Source organism: Pristiophorus japonicus, chromosome 9, assembly GCF_044704955.1.
Source record: "Pristiophorus japonicus isolate sPriJap1 chromosome 9, sPriJap1.hap1, whole genome shotgun sequence".
NCBI classification, from domain to species: domain Eukaryota; kingdom Metazoa; phylum Chordata; class Chondrichthyes; family Pristiophoridae; genus Pristiophorus; species Pristiophorus japonicus.
Genome location: NC_091985.1, coordinates 142,207,477 through 142,224,359, shown reverse-complemented (window position 1 = coordinate 142,224,359; position 16,883 = coordinate 142,207,477). Strand labels below are relative to the sequence as shown.

Genomic DNA, 16,883 nt, shown 5'->3' with positions numbered 1-16,883 from the left:
GATAGACTGGAGAAGCTGGGGTTGTTCTCCTTAGAGCAAAGAAGTTTGAGAGGAGATTTGATCGAGGTGTTCAAAATCATGAGGGGTCTCGACAGAATAAATGGAGAAACTGTTCCCATTGGCGGAAGGGTCGAGAACCAGAGGACACAGATTTAAAGTGATTGGGAGAAGAACCAAAGGTGACATGAGGAAAAACGTTTTTACGCAGCGAGTGGTTAGGATCTGGAATTCACTGCCTAAGAGGTTGGTGGAGGCGGATTCAATCGTGGCATTCAAAAGGGAATTGGATAAGTACCTGAAGGAATATAATTTGCAGGGCTACAGGGAAAGGGCGGGGGAGTTGGACTAGCTGAAATGCTCTTGCAGAGAGCTGGCACAGGCTTGACGGGCCGAATGGCCTCCTTCTGTGCTGTAACGATTCTATGATTCTATATATCACTATACACTTCTATAAACACTCTGTCATGACTGTTGGACTGCTTTCTTGTTTTTTTTTTGTTTCGTTACATTAAATGCCAGATTGTACATGCACATAATTGTAGTAATGCAAGATCAGGACTTTATTGAAACGTCATACTCTTCACAACCAGTATGAATGCACAGATCTTTTCATTCTACACAAAACCAGTATGAGCGAGCTGCTGAGACACCACACTTTACGATTCCAGTATGACCTGCTAAACAGTCATTCCCTCACATTTCTTATACCATTTAAAGATCACATGGATGAACTTCAGCAATTGTACATCCCTGTCTGGAGTAAAAATAAAACGGGGAAGGTGGCTAACAAGGAAAATTAAGGTTAGTGTTGAATCCAAGGAAGAGGCATATAAATTGGCCAGAAAAAGCAACAAACCTGAGGACTGGGAGAAATTTAGAATTCAGCAGAGGAGAACAAAGGGTTTAATTAAGAGGGGGAAAATAGAGTACGAGAAGAAGCTTGCCGGGAACATAAAAACTGACTGCAAAAGCTTCTATAGATATGTGAATTGAAAAAGATTAGTGAAGACAAACGTAGGTCCCTTGCAGTCAGATTCAGGTGAATTTATAATGGGGAACAAAGAAATGGCAGACCAATTGAACAAATATTTTGGTTCTGTCTTCATGAAGGAAGACACAAATAACCTTCTGGAAGTACTAGGGGACCGAGGGTCTAGTGAGAAGGAGGAACTGAAGCTTAACCTTATTAGGCAGGAAATTGTGTTAGGGAAATTGATGGGATTGAAGGCCGATAAATCCCCGGGGCCTGATAGTCTGCATCCCAGAGTACTTAAGGAAGTGGCCCGAGAAATAGTGGATGCATTGGTGATCATTTTCCAACCGTCTATCGACTCTGGATCAGTTCCTATGGACTGGAGGGTAGCTAATGTAACCACTTTTTTAAAAAGGAGGGAGGGAGAGAGAAAGCGGGTAATTATAGACCGGTTAGCCTGACATCAGTAGTGGGGAAAATGTTGGAATCAATTATTAAGGATGAAATAGCAGTGCATTTGGAAAGCAGTGATGGGATCGGTCCAAGTCAGCATGGATTTATGAAGGGGAAATCATGCTTGACAAATCTGGAATTTTTTGAGGATGTAATTATTAGAGTGGACAAGGGAGAACCAGTGGTTGAGGTGTATTTGGACATTCAAAAGGCTTCTGACAAGGTCCCACACATGAGATTGGTGTGCAAAATCAAAGCACATGCTATTGGGGGTAGTATACTGACGTGGATAGAGAACTGGTTGGCAGACAGGAAGCAGAGAGTCGGGATAAACGGGTCCTTTTCAGAATGGCAGGCAGTGACTAGTGGAGTGCCGCAGGGTTCAGTGCTGGGACCCCAGCTCTTTACAATATACATCAATGATTTGGATGAAGGAATTGAGTGTAATATCTCCAAGTTTGCAGTTGACACTAAACTGGGTGGCAGTGTGAGCTGTGAGGGGGACGCTAGGAGGCTGCAGGGTGACTTGGACAGGTTATGTGCATGGGCAAATGCATAGCAGATGTTATCCACTTTGGGTGCAAAAACGCGAAGACAGAATATTATCTGAATGGCGGCAGATTAGGAAAAGGGGAGGTGCAACGAGACCTGAGTGTCATGGTTCATCAGTCATTGAAAGTTGGCATACAGGTACAGCAGGTGGTGAAGAAGGCAAATAGTATGTTGGCCATCATAGCTAGGGGATTTGAGTATAGGAGCAAGGAGGTCTTACTGCAGTTGTACAGGGCCTTGGTGAGGCCTCACCTGGAATAGTGTGTTCAGTTTTGGTCTTCTAGTCTGAGGAAGGATGCTCTTGCTATTGAGGGAGTGCAGCGAAGGTTTACCAGATTCCCAGGATGGCAGGACTGACATATGAGGAGAGACTGGATCAACTGGGCCTTTATACATTGAAGGATGAGAGGGGATCTCATAAAAACATGTAAGATTCTGACGGTACGGGACAGGTTAGATGCGGGTAGAATGTTCCCGATGTTGGGGAAGTCCAGAACCACGGGACACAGTCTTAGTATAAGGGGTAGGCCATTTAGGACTGAGATGAGAAGAAACTTCTTCACTCAGAGACTTGTTAACCTGTGGAATTTCCTGCCGCAGAGAGTTGTTGATGCCAGTTGATTGGATATATTCAAGAGGGAGTTAGATATGGCCCTTACGGCTGAAGGGATCAAGGGGTATGGAGAGAAAGCAGGAAAGCATACTGAGGGAATGATTAGCCATGATCTTATTGAATGGTGGTGCAGGCCGAAGGGCCGAATGGCCTACTCCTGCACTGTAAGAGAAATTTGGCATTAAGAGGTACCAGCGGGACAAGGGTTAAAGTGCTGGTTCCTGCACCCACCCATAAGGAGGTAAAAGGCCTCTCTTCGGCCTTGCACATTCCAGTACCAAGGCTCCAGAAGTTATTAATTCAATATGTACCAGGACATTAGATAATATTCCGACAGGATACGGTGTGAGAACCTAAACAGACATTGATAAGACCTTGCGAAGAGGCTCGAGGCAGACTCACGGCCTCCAAGGAGAATCAGCAAATTCTAACCTGATGAACTCATCTTAGTAGGGTCTAAGGCTGCCTTGGGGTCTGTGAATCCAAAGAATTACTGATAAGGTAACCCAGTTGGAGATCGGGGAGGGTGAAGGGGTTTGTGAAATGTATAAATGATGTGTGATTTTGCTACACGAGGAGCATCTCCACTCAGGCGGCTGTGATGAGAGGTGTTCCCGGACGTTCGTAATTAAAGGTCGTTATACCTTGCCATCCATCTCTGTCTGCTAACTTCAAGAATTGCTACATGGGTTGGGGCGAGCGTCGACCCTCTATATCAGGGGGCCCGCTCGTGGGAGGAGAGGCCTTCCTATTTTCCCCCTACATGCACCTATTTTCTATGTTTCTATGTTTCATTCTTTACCTTTGATCACTTCATTCGATGCATTCTACGAATAAATCATAGTACATCAAAGATACATACAAATGCCCACCGAATAACAACTAAACCTAACAAACATGCACTACCATAAACACAAGCGATCTGATTGCCGTCATAAACCTCTCATTAATTTTATTACCATAAATGCATGTGACCAAACTGACATATTCCAGACCATTACAGATATGGCTGAATGACTCTTACACATTCTACTATTTTACTTTCCTGCGAAGATATCCTTGCTTTAAAATTTCCTTACACAATTTGTAACCCATGCTCAGCAGAAAACTGTTTTCACTTTTAACTCATCATGTGCTGGTCTCTCAGACTGTGCAGAAAGAATAGCGAGGTATCCAAGTAGTGTGAACAACCCTTGTTCTCACAATGACCACAGCCACAGTGAAAAGGGACTATTGACAAAAAAACATTTTATAATAGATTTTGATTTATTACCAATTACTATTGTAGTGAGGTGAAATTGTACTATTTCTGCTCATGGCACCTTGCTGTGCACAAATTGGCTGCCCTGTTTTCTACATTACAACAGTGACTATCTTCAAAGAAACGTACTTCATTGGCTGTAAAGCACTTTGAGACGTCCTGTGCTATATAAATGCAAGTCTTTTTTGAAATAGCTGTGACTATCTGAAAAATTGTTTCCAATCATTGTTGTGATTAAGCCTGCATTTGGTTACCAGGCAAAGTTTTATTTGTAAATATTTTAATAGTTAATGAAATTCATGCCCCAAATATGAATGTGCAAACTATGGAATAAAAATGTTTTATCTTGAAATTCTCACTTCAAATAATAAGATTGGGACTTATACATGCTCAATAGGCATTATAACCTTAAACCAATGCACAGATCTTTGTGGCTACTAAAATAATAATGTTTAGAATGATTAATACTGGGGCATTAACATCATCTGCCTAGACAAGAAATTTGTATAAAACATGCACCGACACGCGCTTATTTTTATAACTTTAATAAGTAGAAAATACTAAAATGCACCCAAGTGCATTATTCTCCTCGGGGAAAAAGTTTTTAAAAGCTGTAATGTGGACCTGGCATTGTATTTGTATCTATTGATTGTTTCTCACTTGGGCAAAAATTCACAAAGGTAACATTGTTAGAAAGAAAACTCCCAATGCTCCACTTGTACAGTGGCAATCCTCTCCAGAAAATAAAATTTATTGATTGTTCTTCAGTTACAAGAGTTCAGGAGCTTGAAATTGGTGGGCATACTGCCCGCAAACTGCCGACATACCGCCCAAAATCGTGAAATTGATCGAAAAATACCAACATACTGCCCACATACCGCCTGGCGGAAATTCATCAGCGACATACCGCCAGGCGATATGCATACCTTCCGCTAACATGGAGCACCCTACAGACTGGCCAAAAGTCCGACATTGGTAGCATACCGCCGACATACACCGGAGCTGCACACCGTCTGAAAAAAGGTGGTTTTATGCCGATAGTATGTCGGCGGTATGCCAACCACAATGTTCCTCTCCCTCCAGCGATCTAGTCCTACCCCCCCCCCCCCCTGGAGATCTAATCCCCTCAGCGATCTAGTCCTCCCCCCACAGATCTATTCCGTCTCTCCCCCCCCCAGAAAAAAGTGAAATAAATAACAATAAAAGTATTATAAATAAATCAAAAACACTGCACAAAACAATTAAAAATCTAAACGGACCTCAAGATACTTACCTGCGCGGCAGTCTCTGGCCTCCGGACTGCTCTTCTCGGGGCGGGAGAGGGGCGGAGGTTGATTGAATAGCGCGCGTGCACAGTATTTGGGACCTGAAGAGTCCCGAGTCCCAGACAACCTACCCTGCACTGCCAGAGCAGACCATCCATCACACTCCGCTGACGCAGCGCTCAGGACCACCCAAACCAATATTGCCAGCACTCTGCCCCTGCGGTATGAAATGACATACCACTGGCATACCGCCGAGAAATGGGCGGATGACCAATTTCGGCCCGCATGTGTTAAAGCAAATTATACCAGATGTGATGTACTTTCACTGATACTTTTTCATATCTCACAGACATGATAGCATCGCAATAAATCACTCGAACCATTTTCACTTGAAGAGAATGATTGCAGCATAAAGGTTCTGAGCAGGAATTACACAAGATACAGTACAATACTTGCACTGCCTGGAGCTGCTTTAGAACCAAACTACATGATGCATCATTTCACCCGTTTTACTTTATGTCTTTGCTAAATTCATTCTGCCACAGCAATTTTTAGTTTATATAGTATAAAAATTGGGGAAATCTATGAGATGTTTTAAATTTGAATATTGGCCTTAGATTCAGGAATTAGATCTTACCTAAAATATTCACATTTATTCATAATGTTTATATTATCTTCAAAATGGATTTTTAAAGGAAATAGTTGCAATAATTGAATGTGATGTTGCCTCCTCTATGAAATCTGAAAAGAAATTTCAAGGAACGTACATGACCAGTGAGATATTATTTGCTTTGTTAAATAGATTTCCGTTGCTGTGCTTTTTGTAGAGGATTTACAGGATGGTCACACCAAAACTGTTTGTTCACGGTTGAGTTCTTCAGAGGAATTAAATTGAATGGTTATTCCATAAAGGGAATCATCGAATCATAGAAATTTACAGCACGTAAGGAGGCCATTTTGGCCCATCGTATCCGTGTCGGCCAACAAGAGGCTATCCTGCATAGGTGTGCAGAGCCCAGTATAAAATGCTGCCCACCATGCTTGTGCTCCACTCTGGAGTTACAATAAATGGGACTAAGGTCACAACAGCTCAAGTACAATACTAGACCTCGTGGAGTTATTCATAAGAGTATTAAAGACATAACAGTCTTCCTCATCCAATGGGAACTGCTACAGTGCCTTCTCCAAATGCAGGCCGCTGTTTGATTAGCCCGATGGAGTGGTCAGTAATCCTCCTGGTGGTCCCCTGGTTTTGATTGTAACCGTGTTTGTGAACTTATGGTAGGGTTGAGGAGTGGTCTCATGAGTTACGTGTTCAGGGAATATCCCTTGTCCCCTAGCAGCCATCTTGCCATTTTCCTCGAAAGGTTGAAAATTGAGGGGATGGTTGACTGTTGCAGGATAAGTGCATCGTGATGGCTGCCGGGGTACGTTGCTCAAACTTGCATTATCCTTTTTCTGTAATTGGACACTACCTGGGCATTAATGGAGTCGTAACTGTTAAAAAAGGAGGGAGAGAGAAAACAGGGAATTATAGACCGGTCAGCCTGACCTCAGTAGTGGGTAAAGTGATGGAATCAATTATTAAGGATGTCATAGCAGTGCATCTGGAAAATGGTGACATGATAGGTCCAAGTCAGCATGGATTTGTGAAAGGGAAATCATGCTTGACAAATCTTCTGGAATTTTTTGAGGATGTTTCCAGTAAAGTGGACAAGGGAGAACCAGTTGATGTGGTATATTTGGACTTTCAGAAGGCTTTCGACAAGGTCCCACACAAGAGATTAATGTGCAAAGTTAAAGCACATGGGATTGGGGGTAGTGTGCTGACGTGGATTGAGAACTGGTTGTCAGACAGGAAGCAAAGAGTAGGAGTAAACGGGTACTTTTCAGAATGGCAGGCAGTGACTAGTGGAGTGCCGCAAGGTTCTGTGCTGGGGCCCCAGCTGTTTACATTGTACATTAATGATTTAGACGAGGGGATTAAATGCAGTATCTCCAAATTTGCGGATGATACTAAGTTGGGTGGCAGTGTGAGCTGCGAGGAGGATGCTATTAGGCTGCAGAGTGACTTGGATAGGTTAGGTGAGTGGGCAAATGCATGGCAGATGAAGTATAATGTGGATAAATGTGAGGTTATCCACTTTGGTGGTAAAAACAGAGAGACAGACTATTATCTGAATGGTGACAGATTAGGAAAAGGGAAGGTGCAACGAGACCTGGGTGTCATGGTACATCAGTCATTGAAGGTTGGCATGCAGGTACAGCAGGCGGTTAAGAAAGCAAATGGCATGTTGGCCTTCATAGCGAGGGGATTTGAATACAGGGGCAGGGAGGTGTTGCTACAGTTGTACAGGGCCTTGGTGAGGCCACACCTGGAGTATTGTGTACAGTTTTGGTCTCCTAACTTGAGGAAGGACATTCTTGCTATTGAGGGAGTGCAGCGAAGGTTCACCAGACTGATTCCCGGGATGGCGGGACTGACCTATCAAGAAAGATTGGATCAATTGGGATTGTATTCACTGGAGTTCAGAAGAATGAGAGGGGACCTCATAGAAACGTTTAAAATTCTGACGGGTTTGGACAGGTTAGATGCAGAAAGAATGTTCCCAATGTTGGGGAAGTCCAGAACCAGGGGTCACAGTCTGAGGATAAGGGGTAAGCCATTTAGGACCGAGATGAGGAGAAACTTCTTCACCCAGAGAGTGGTGAACCTGTGGAATTCTCTACCACAGAAAGTAGTTGAGGCCAATTCACTAAATATATTCAAAAGGGAGTTAGATGAAGTCCTTACTACTCGGGGGATCAAGGGTTATGGCGAGAAAGCAGGAAGGGGGTACTGAAGTTTCATGTTCAGCCATGAACTCATTGAATGGCGGTGCAGGCTAGAAGGGCTGAATGGCCTGCTCCTGCACCTATTTTCTATGTTTCTATGTTTCTATGTATCTGTAAAGCATGCACTCCCATGTTCCGCCACTAGGGAGCGCATGCCCTGAAGTCCCAAGGGATCCCTGTATATAAGCTGGCCCCTCAGGCCCGTTCCTCAATCTGGAGTATCTTAATAAAGACTGAGGTCACTGTTACGTTAACCTCCCTGTGCGCAGTCTCATCTGTGTTAGGAACACAATAACTGGCGACGAGTATATGAATCCAACGCAAAGATGCATCCTGGAGAAGTTCTCGGAGGGTGAGAACTGGGAAGCCTATGTCGAATGGCTAGACCAGTACTTTGTAGCCAACGAGCTGGACGGAGAGGAAAGCGCTGCAAAAAGGAGAGCGGTCCTCCTCACAGTCTGCAGGACACCGACCGACAGCCTCATGAAGAATCTTCTGGCTCTCGTGGAACCCACACATAAGTCTTATGAGGAGTTATCTACACTGGTTCTGGAGCATCTTAACCCAAGGGAGAGCGTGCTGATGGCGAGGTATCGGTTCTACACGTGCCAGCGATCTGAAGGTCAGGAAGTGGCGAGCTACATTGCCGAACTAAGGCGACTTGCAGGACAATGTGAGTTTGATGGCTACCTGGAGCAAATGCTCAGAGACTTTTTTGTACTGGGCATTGGCCACGAGTCCATCCTACGAAAACTTTTGACTGTAGAGACACCGACCCTCAGTAAGGCCATTGCGATAGCACAGGCGTTTATGTCCATCAGTGATAACACCAAACAAATCTCTCAGCACAGAAGTGCTAGCAATGTTCATAAATTAACTGGAACTGTGTTTGCGAGCAGAAATGTACAGGGCAGAACTCACGAGTCTGCAACTGCCAGCAGGCCTCAGATGACTCAGAGTCCACAACAAAGGATGAAAGCAAGGCAATTCACACCTTGTTGGCGTTGTGGAGGCTTCCATTCAGCCTATTCATGCCGCTTCAAAGGGTATGTTTGCAAGAGCTGTGGAACAATGGGGCACCTCCAACGAGCTTGCAAACGAGCTACAAGCTCTGCAAAACCTGCTAACCACCACGTGGCAGAGGAAGATCGATCCATGGTGGATCAAAGCAATTTCGAGCCTAAAGAGAGGAGGCAGATGCTGAAGTACACGGGGTGCACACATTTTCGACGAAATGTCCACCTATAATGCTAAATGTAAAATTGAATGGCTTACCCGTAGCCGTGGAACTGGACACTGGCGCTAGCCAATGCATCATGAGTAAAAAGATGTTTGAGAGACTGTGATGCAGCAAGGCATTCAGACCAGCCCTGAGCCCCATCCACACGAAACTGAGAATGTACACCAAAGAGCTTATCACTGCCCTGGGCAGCGCCATGGTCAAGGTCACCTATGAGGGCACGGTGCACGAACTGCCACTCTGGATTGTCCCAGGCGATGGCCCCACACTGCTTGGGAGGAGCGGGCTGAGCAAAATCTGCTGGAACTGGGATGACATCCAAGCGCTATCACATGTCGATGAGGCCTCATGTACCCAGGTTCTTAACAAATTTCCTTCCCTTTTTGAGCCAGGCTTTGGAAACTTTTCCAGGGCGCAGGTGAGGATCCACTTGGTCCCAGAGGCACGACCCATCCACCACAAGGCGCGAGCGGTACCTCACATGATGAGGGAGAGAGTGGAAATCGAGCTGGACAGGCTGCAACGCGAGGACATCATCTCCCCAGTGGAATTCAGTGAGTGGGCCAGCCCGATTGTTCCAGTACTCACAAGTGATGGCACGGTCAGGATTTGCGGCGATTATAAAGTAACTATTAATCGTTTCTCGCTACAGGACCAATATCCGCTTCCTAAGGCAGACAACCTATTTGCGACGCTGGCAGGAGGCAAGACGTTCACCAAGCTCGACCTGACTTCGGCCTACATGACGCAGGAGCTGGAGGAGTCTTCGAATCGTCTCACCTGCATCAACATGCACAAGGGACTGTTCATCTACAATAGATGCCCGTTTGGAATTCGGTCGGCTGCAGCGATCTTCCAGAGAAACATGGAGAGCCTACTCAAGTCGATATCACATATGGTGGTTTTTCAGGACGACATATTGGTCACGGGTCGGGACACTGTTGAGCACCGACAAAACCTGGAGGAGGTCCTCCAGCGACTGGATTACATAGGGCTGCGGCTGAAGAGGTCGAAATGTGTCTTTATGGCAACAGAAGTGGAGTTTTTGGGGAGAAAGATCGCGGCGTTCGGCCCGCGGACGGCATTCGGCCCACAGACGCCAAGACAGAGGCTATCAGGAACGCGCCCAGGCCACAGAACGTCACGGAGCTGCGGTCGTTCCTGGGATTCCTCAACTATTTTGATAACTTCCTACCGGGGTTAAGCACCCTCTTAGAGCCCCTACATGTGTTATTGCGTAAAGGTGAGAACTGGGTATGGGGAAAAAAAACAAGTAATTGCTTTTGAGAAAGCCAGAAACATTTTATGCTCCAACAGGCTGCTTGTATTGTATAACCCATGTAAAAGACTTGTGCTAGTATGTGATGCGTTGTCGTACGGAGTCGGGTGCGTATTACAACAAGCTAACGTTGCGGGGAAGTTGCAACCTGTCGCCTATGCCTCCAGGAGCTGGTCTAAGGCCGAGACGGCCTACAGCATGATTGAGAAAGAGGCATTAGCGTGTGTGTTCAGGGTAAAGCAAATGCATCAGTACCTGTTTGGTCTCAAATTTGAGCTGGAAACCGATCACAAGTCCCTCATATTCCTGTTCGCTAAAAACAAGGTGATAAATACTAATGCCTCAGCCTGCATACAAAGGTGGGCACTTGCGCTATCAGCGTATAACTATACTATCCGCCACAGGCCAGGCACTGAGAACTGTGCGGATGCTCTCAGTCGGCTACCATTGCCCACCACGGGGGTGGAAATGGCGCAGCCTGCAAACTTGTTGATGGTGGCGCAGCCCGCAGTCTTGTTGATGGTCATGGAAGCATTTGAAAATGATAAATCACCTGTCACGGCCTGCCAGATTAGGACTTGGACCAGCCAAGATCCTCTGCTGTCCCTAGTAAAAAAAACTGTGTACTGCATGGGAGCTGGGCCAGCATCCCCGTTGAAATGCAAGAGCTAATCAAGCCGTTCCAGCGGCGAAAGGACGAGCTGTCCATTCAGGCAGACTGCCTGTTGTGGGGTAACCGCGTAGTGCTACCCAAAAAGGGCAGGGAGACGTTCATCTCGGCTCTCCACAGTACACACCCGGGTATAGTAATGATGAAAGCGATAGCCAGATCCCACGTGTTGTGGCCCGGCATCGACTCTGACTTAGAGTCCTGTGTACGGCAATGCAGCATGTGTGCTCAGTTGAGCAACGCGCCCAGAGAGGCACCACTAAGTTTGTGGTCCTGGCCCTCCAGACCATGGTCGAGGATCCATGTCGACTATGCGGGCCCGTTTCTTGGTAAAATGTTCCTGGTGGTGGTGGATGCCTTTTCAAAATGGATTGAATGTGAAATAATTCGGGAAGCACCGGCACCGCCACCATTGAAAGCCTGAGGGCCATGTTTGCCACCCACGGCCTGCCTGAAATACTGGTCAGTGCCGAATTTAAAGAATTCATGACCCGCAAAGCATGTCACCTCGGCCCCGTTTAAACTAGCCTCCAATGGGCAGGCAGAGCGGGCAGTCCAAACAATCAAACAGAGCCTCAAACAAGCCACAGAAGGCTCACTCCAAACCCGCCTGTCCCGAGTACTGCTCAGCTACCGCACGGAACCCCACTCGCTCACAGGGGTGCCCCCAGCTGAGCTACTCTTGAAAAGAACACTTAAAACCAGATTCTCGCTGCTTCACCCCAACCTGCATGATCAGGTAGATCAGGCAGCAGTAACAAAATGTAAACGATAGTCACGCCACTGTATCACGGGAAATTGATCTGAATGACCCTGTGTATGTGCTAAACTGTGGACATGGTCCCAAGTGGATCGCGGGCACGGTGATAGCCAAAGAAGGGAGTAGGGTGTTTGTAGTCAAACTAGACAATGGACAGATTTGCAGAAAGCACCTGGACCAAACGAGGCTGCGGTTCACAGACTGCCCTGAACAACCCACAGCAGACACCAGTTTTTTCGAGCTCACAACACACACCCAAAGGATCAACGACACCACCCCGGACCAGGAAATCGAACCCATCACGCCCAACAGCCCAGCAAGGCCAAGCTCCCCCAGCAGCCCTGTAGGGCCAACAACACGCCAGCCCAGCAAGGGCACAGCCAACACACCAGAACAGACATTTGTACCGAGGCGGTCCACCAGGGAAAGAAAGGCTCCCGACTGCCTCACCTTGTAAATAGTTTTCACTTTGACTTTGGGGGGGAGTGATGTTGTATATTTGTAAAGCATGCACTCCCATGTTCCGCCACCAGGGAGTGCATCCCCTGAAGTCCCAAAGGATACCAACATCCCTTGGGAGCACTGCATTTCAGCCGGCTCCTAAAGCCTGTTCCTCACTCTGGAGTGTCTTAATAAAGACTGAGGTCACTGTTACTTTAACCTTCCTGTGTGCAGTCTCATCTGTGTTAGGAACACAATAATATCCATTCCTATTAACTTGCCTTGGACGACTTGGGAAACTGAGTTGTTAAGATGGCGGCAGACTGGAGCATATCATGAATGTAGCAGTAAGTACTCTACCACAAATGTCACCACCCTGTTCCTGTCGGTTGCGGCAGGTTAAAATCGGCTCTTGTATGTTTGATCAATACTTGAATCAAAGATTGAGTTTTACAGTAAGAGTGAGAGTGACCTTGTTGCTTATTAGTTAGGTAAGTTATGCTACTGTGAAAAATAAAATCTCCAATTTCCAAGAGTAAATGTTGAATATCTTTTTATAAATTGCAGGAACAAATTTGGAGAAGCCAAACATCTGAGAGTATTGAATATAGTCATTACATATTAAATAACTCATTAGTCATTGTTTACTGACAAAAACTTAATTCTCATATACACATTTTTAACAAAGAATCAATGGAAAATATAATTTATTCGTCTTTTTAAAATATATATCCCCAGCTCATTATAATTCTCTAAGTTCTGAGACTCTGTGTTGTAAGGCTTCCTGACCTTGAGTCATGTTTCTTTTATGCTGCATTTCATGGCAAGTTATGCTTATGGTTTGTTCACGACAGCTCACAACTCATTATAGCATGCAAAATCCTTGGCTCCTAAGGCTTGCTATAATGAGGGTGGAGCATACCATCAATGCAGCTTTATCTTTTGTTCAGGGTAGGGATTGTGGAAATTGCTTGCTCAGTTTGTGTTTGGGGAGGGCAAGTCATCCAGTTCTCCTGCTGCTGATTGCTACAGGCTTACCTCTACTGGACATGCGCATGTGTTGGCGCAGGATGAGGAAAGGACCAGGCTTCAGCCTTGGCTGTGATGTGCTCTGTAATTGGATAACCTGCTGGCACTCACCGCTAAGACTGATGCATGAATAATCACCACTTGGGTGAGATATTAGAGGGCAGCAAGAGCCCATGGAAAAATACTCCAGTGAGTGAGATAACGCCTTCAGGAGAGGAGAGGAATGAGAACATTAAAAAAAATTCCACTGATCATTACTGTTACCACACTAATTATAAAACCTGGTTTGGCGTGGATAGATAATAAAGTTCATTTTTATTCCATAATTATAAAAATCCAGAATGCAAGTTATACTATATATGTTTTTTCCTTTAAATTATTTTTAAAATATTTCATAGAGCTGGCAACAGCACATTGAACTACAGGCATTATTACCCTTTGAAATGCATTCGAATATAATGTTTACAGCATATGTATTCTGAATGTTTTAAGTGGACAATACTGGAATTTAAAACTTATTGTACAGATTTTTGCAATGTATAAGAGATCTATTCATAATGTTTTTGTGTCTGCCATATTGAGTCTGTTTTCTTTGTTGGTCAGTTTTCTTTCTCTTTATTGGATAAACATTTAAGCCTCTGTGTTTTCCCCCTTCTAGTTGGTTATTTTCCACCCTCATTATATTTTTCATTGAGAATGGCTTCCCATAATAAGATTAATGTAATTTTTTTTGTCAATCACACGCAGGAAAAGTGCTCATAGGTTACAGCTCCAGTTTCTCATCCACATCACAGTAGAAACATAAACATAGAAAATAGGTCGAGGTCATTCGGCCCCTCGAGTCTGTACCGCCATTCAATAGGATCATGGCTGATCATTCCCTCAGTACCCCTTTCCTGTTTTCTCTCCATACCCCTTGATCCCCTTAGCCGTAAGGGCCATATCTAACTCCCTCTTGAATATATCCAATGAACTGGCATCAACAACTCTCTGCGGCAGGGAATTCCATAGGTTAACAACTCTCTGAGTGAAGAAGTTTCTCCTCATCTCAGTCCTAAATGGCCTACCCCCCTTATCCTAAGACTATGTCCCCTGGTTCTGGACTTCCCCAACATCGGGAACATTCTTCCCACATCTAACCTGTCCAGTCCCATCAGAATCTTATACGTTTCTATGCGATCCCCTCTTATCCTTCTAAACTTCAGTGAATAAAGGCCCAGTTGATCCAGTCTCTCCTCATATGACAATCCTGCCATCCCTGGAATCAGTCTGGTGAACCTTCGCTGCACTCCCTCAATAGCAAGAATGTCCTTCGTCAGATTAGGAGACCAAAACTGAACACAATATTCCAGGTGAGGCCTCACCAAGGCCCTGTACAACTGTAGCAAGACCTCCCTGCTCCTGTACTCAAATTCCCTAGCTATGAAGGCCAACAAATCATTTGCCGCCTTCACCGCCTGCTGTACCTGCATGTCCACTTTCAGTGACTGATGAACCATGACACCCAGGTCTCGTTACATCTCCCCTTTTCCTAATCTGCCGCCGTCCAGATAATATTCTGCCTTCGTGTTTTTGCCCCCAAAATGGATAACCTCACATTTATCCACATTATATTGCATCTGCCATGCATTTGCCCACTCACCTAACCTGTCCAAGTCACCCGGCAGCCTCTTAGCGTCCTCCTCACAGCCCACACCGCCACCCAGTTTAGTGTCATCTGCAAACTTGGAGATATTACACTCCATTCCTTCATTTAAATCGTTAATGTATATTGTAAAGAGCTGGGGTCCCAGCCCTGAGCCCTGCGGCGCTCCACTCGTCGCTGCCTGCCATTCTGAAAAGGATCCATTTATCCCGACTCTCTTGCTTCCTATCTGCCAACCAGTTCTCTATCCACGTCAGTACATTACCTCCAACACCATGCGATTTGATTTTGCACACCAATATCTTGTGCAGGACCTTGTCAAAAGCCTTTTGAAAGTCCAAATACACCACATCCACTGGTTCTCCCTTGTCCACTCTGCAAGTTACATCCTCAAAAAATTCCAGAAGATTCGTCAAGCATGATTTCCCTTTCATAAATCCATGTTGACTTAGTCCGATCCTGTCACTGCTTTCCAAACGCACTGCTATTTCATCCTTAATGATTGATTCCAACATTTTCCCCACTACTGTATCCCTCTTAAAAAGAAAATTCATCTCATGACAAATATGTGGAGATCTTTAAAATTAGTTTTTACTGACACATCCACCGATAAATTCCTGGATTGGTGAATCAGTAAAAAAAAAAATTTCTACCTGATTCTGACCTACAAAAAGAAGACTTCTACCTGCTCCTAATAGAAGCTGAAATGCAGGCCTCTGCTGCGTTGGTGACGTCATCATGCAAATGCGCGCCATCACCTCACAAGCGTGCATCCCAGGACCGGACTTTCAGTGACAAAATCTGGATGGGAAATAACTTGAGGCATGAGAGCACAAGGTTGTCGTGCTTTTTGCATCCTTTGTCCCATCTAGACCAGCTTATGCTGAGAGAATGTTTTCCAGACTTGGCCACATCCAAGATTCCAGGAGGACCATCCTGGTTTAACGCAACTACTTCGAGTAGACGCTTGGCAGAGCTTTTGGAACCACCATTGAGGCCCATAAAAGTGGTGTGCTTATTAGCTTAACAATGCTCTATTAGTCTCACTTGGTTTTTTGAAAATTGTGATATTCAAGATGATAATTTTTTTTAGGCTCCAATTTTTCTCCTGGCTTTTGATACTAAAAATAAAACCTGAAAAACACCCCAGGTTTTTAAATTGGCAACAACCTCTGATTTTAAACATCCTTGCAATTATGCAACAATTCACAAAAAAAAATCACAAACTTCTGCCCCCTCTTCCACAAAACTGTATCATGCACCTGCAAGGTTCTGAACACCCTGTATTTTGGGTTCACCCTCCCCACCAAAGCTTCACAATCCTCATGTAGCCAGCTGATTCTCCACATTCAGAAGTTTCCCAACACTGACCCATACCGAGGTTCAATGCATAGACCCCAACAAATCTGTTACTTCAATCCTTGCACAAGGGGCCATCCTCGCTTCCTCCGATGTGGACGTGCTTTAACAGTGGCTCAATTCCTCCCGAGATCTCTCTTTTTCTGGCTGTTCTTTCTCCCTTGTACTGTCTTTGCATGTCCAGTGCAAATGTTGAAGTAAATAGGAGGGCATAAAGTGTTGCAAAAACAGGCGAGAGAGATAAAATAGAAGATAAACCGTAGGGAGACAAGGTAAAAGAGAAGTTGCAGAAGCAGCAAGTGTGTAAAAAGGAGTGGAGAGAGAGGGTGAGGAAAAGGAAAGTAAAATAGGGGAGAGACTGAAGCACATTTTATTTTGTACCCCCGCCCAGTATCTTTAGCTTGAGAGGATAAGAGGAATTTCTGGTGAAGCCAGGTCAAATAAGTTTGTAGTGCTGGGACTTAGCCTTGGAATATTTGACAACTATTGGTAGAGCCAATGTTGCCCT

At 45.1% G+C, this 16,883-nt stretch overlaps 1 protein-coding gene across 3 annotated transcripts in view; it reads left to right on the top strand.

The window, feature by feature from the left end:
* kiz (kizuna centrosomal protein) overlaps nucleotides 1-16,883 on the top strand; it is a 279,562-nt gene that overhangs the window by 124,639 nt on the left and 138,040 nt on the right. The gene's annotated exons all lie outside the window — the stretch shown is intronic.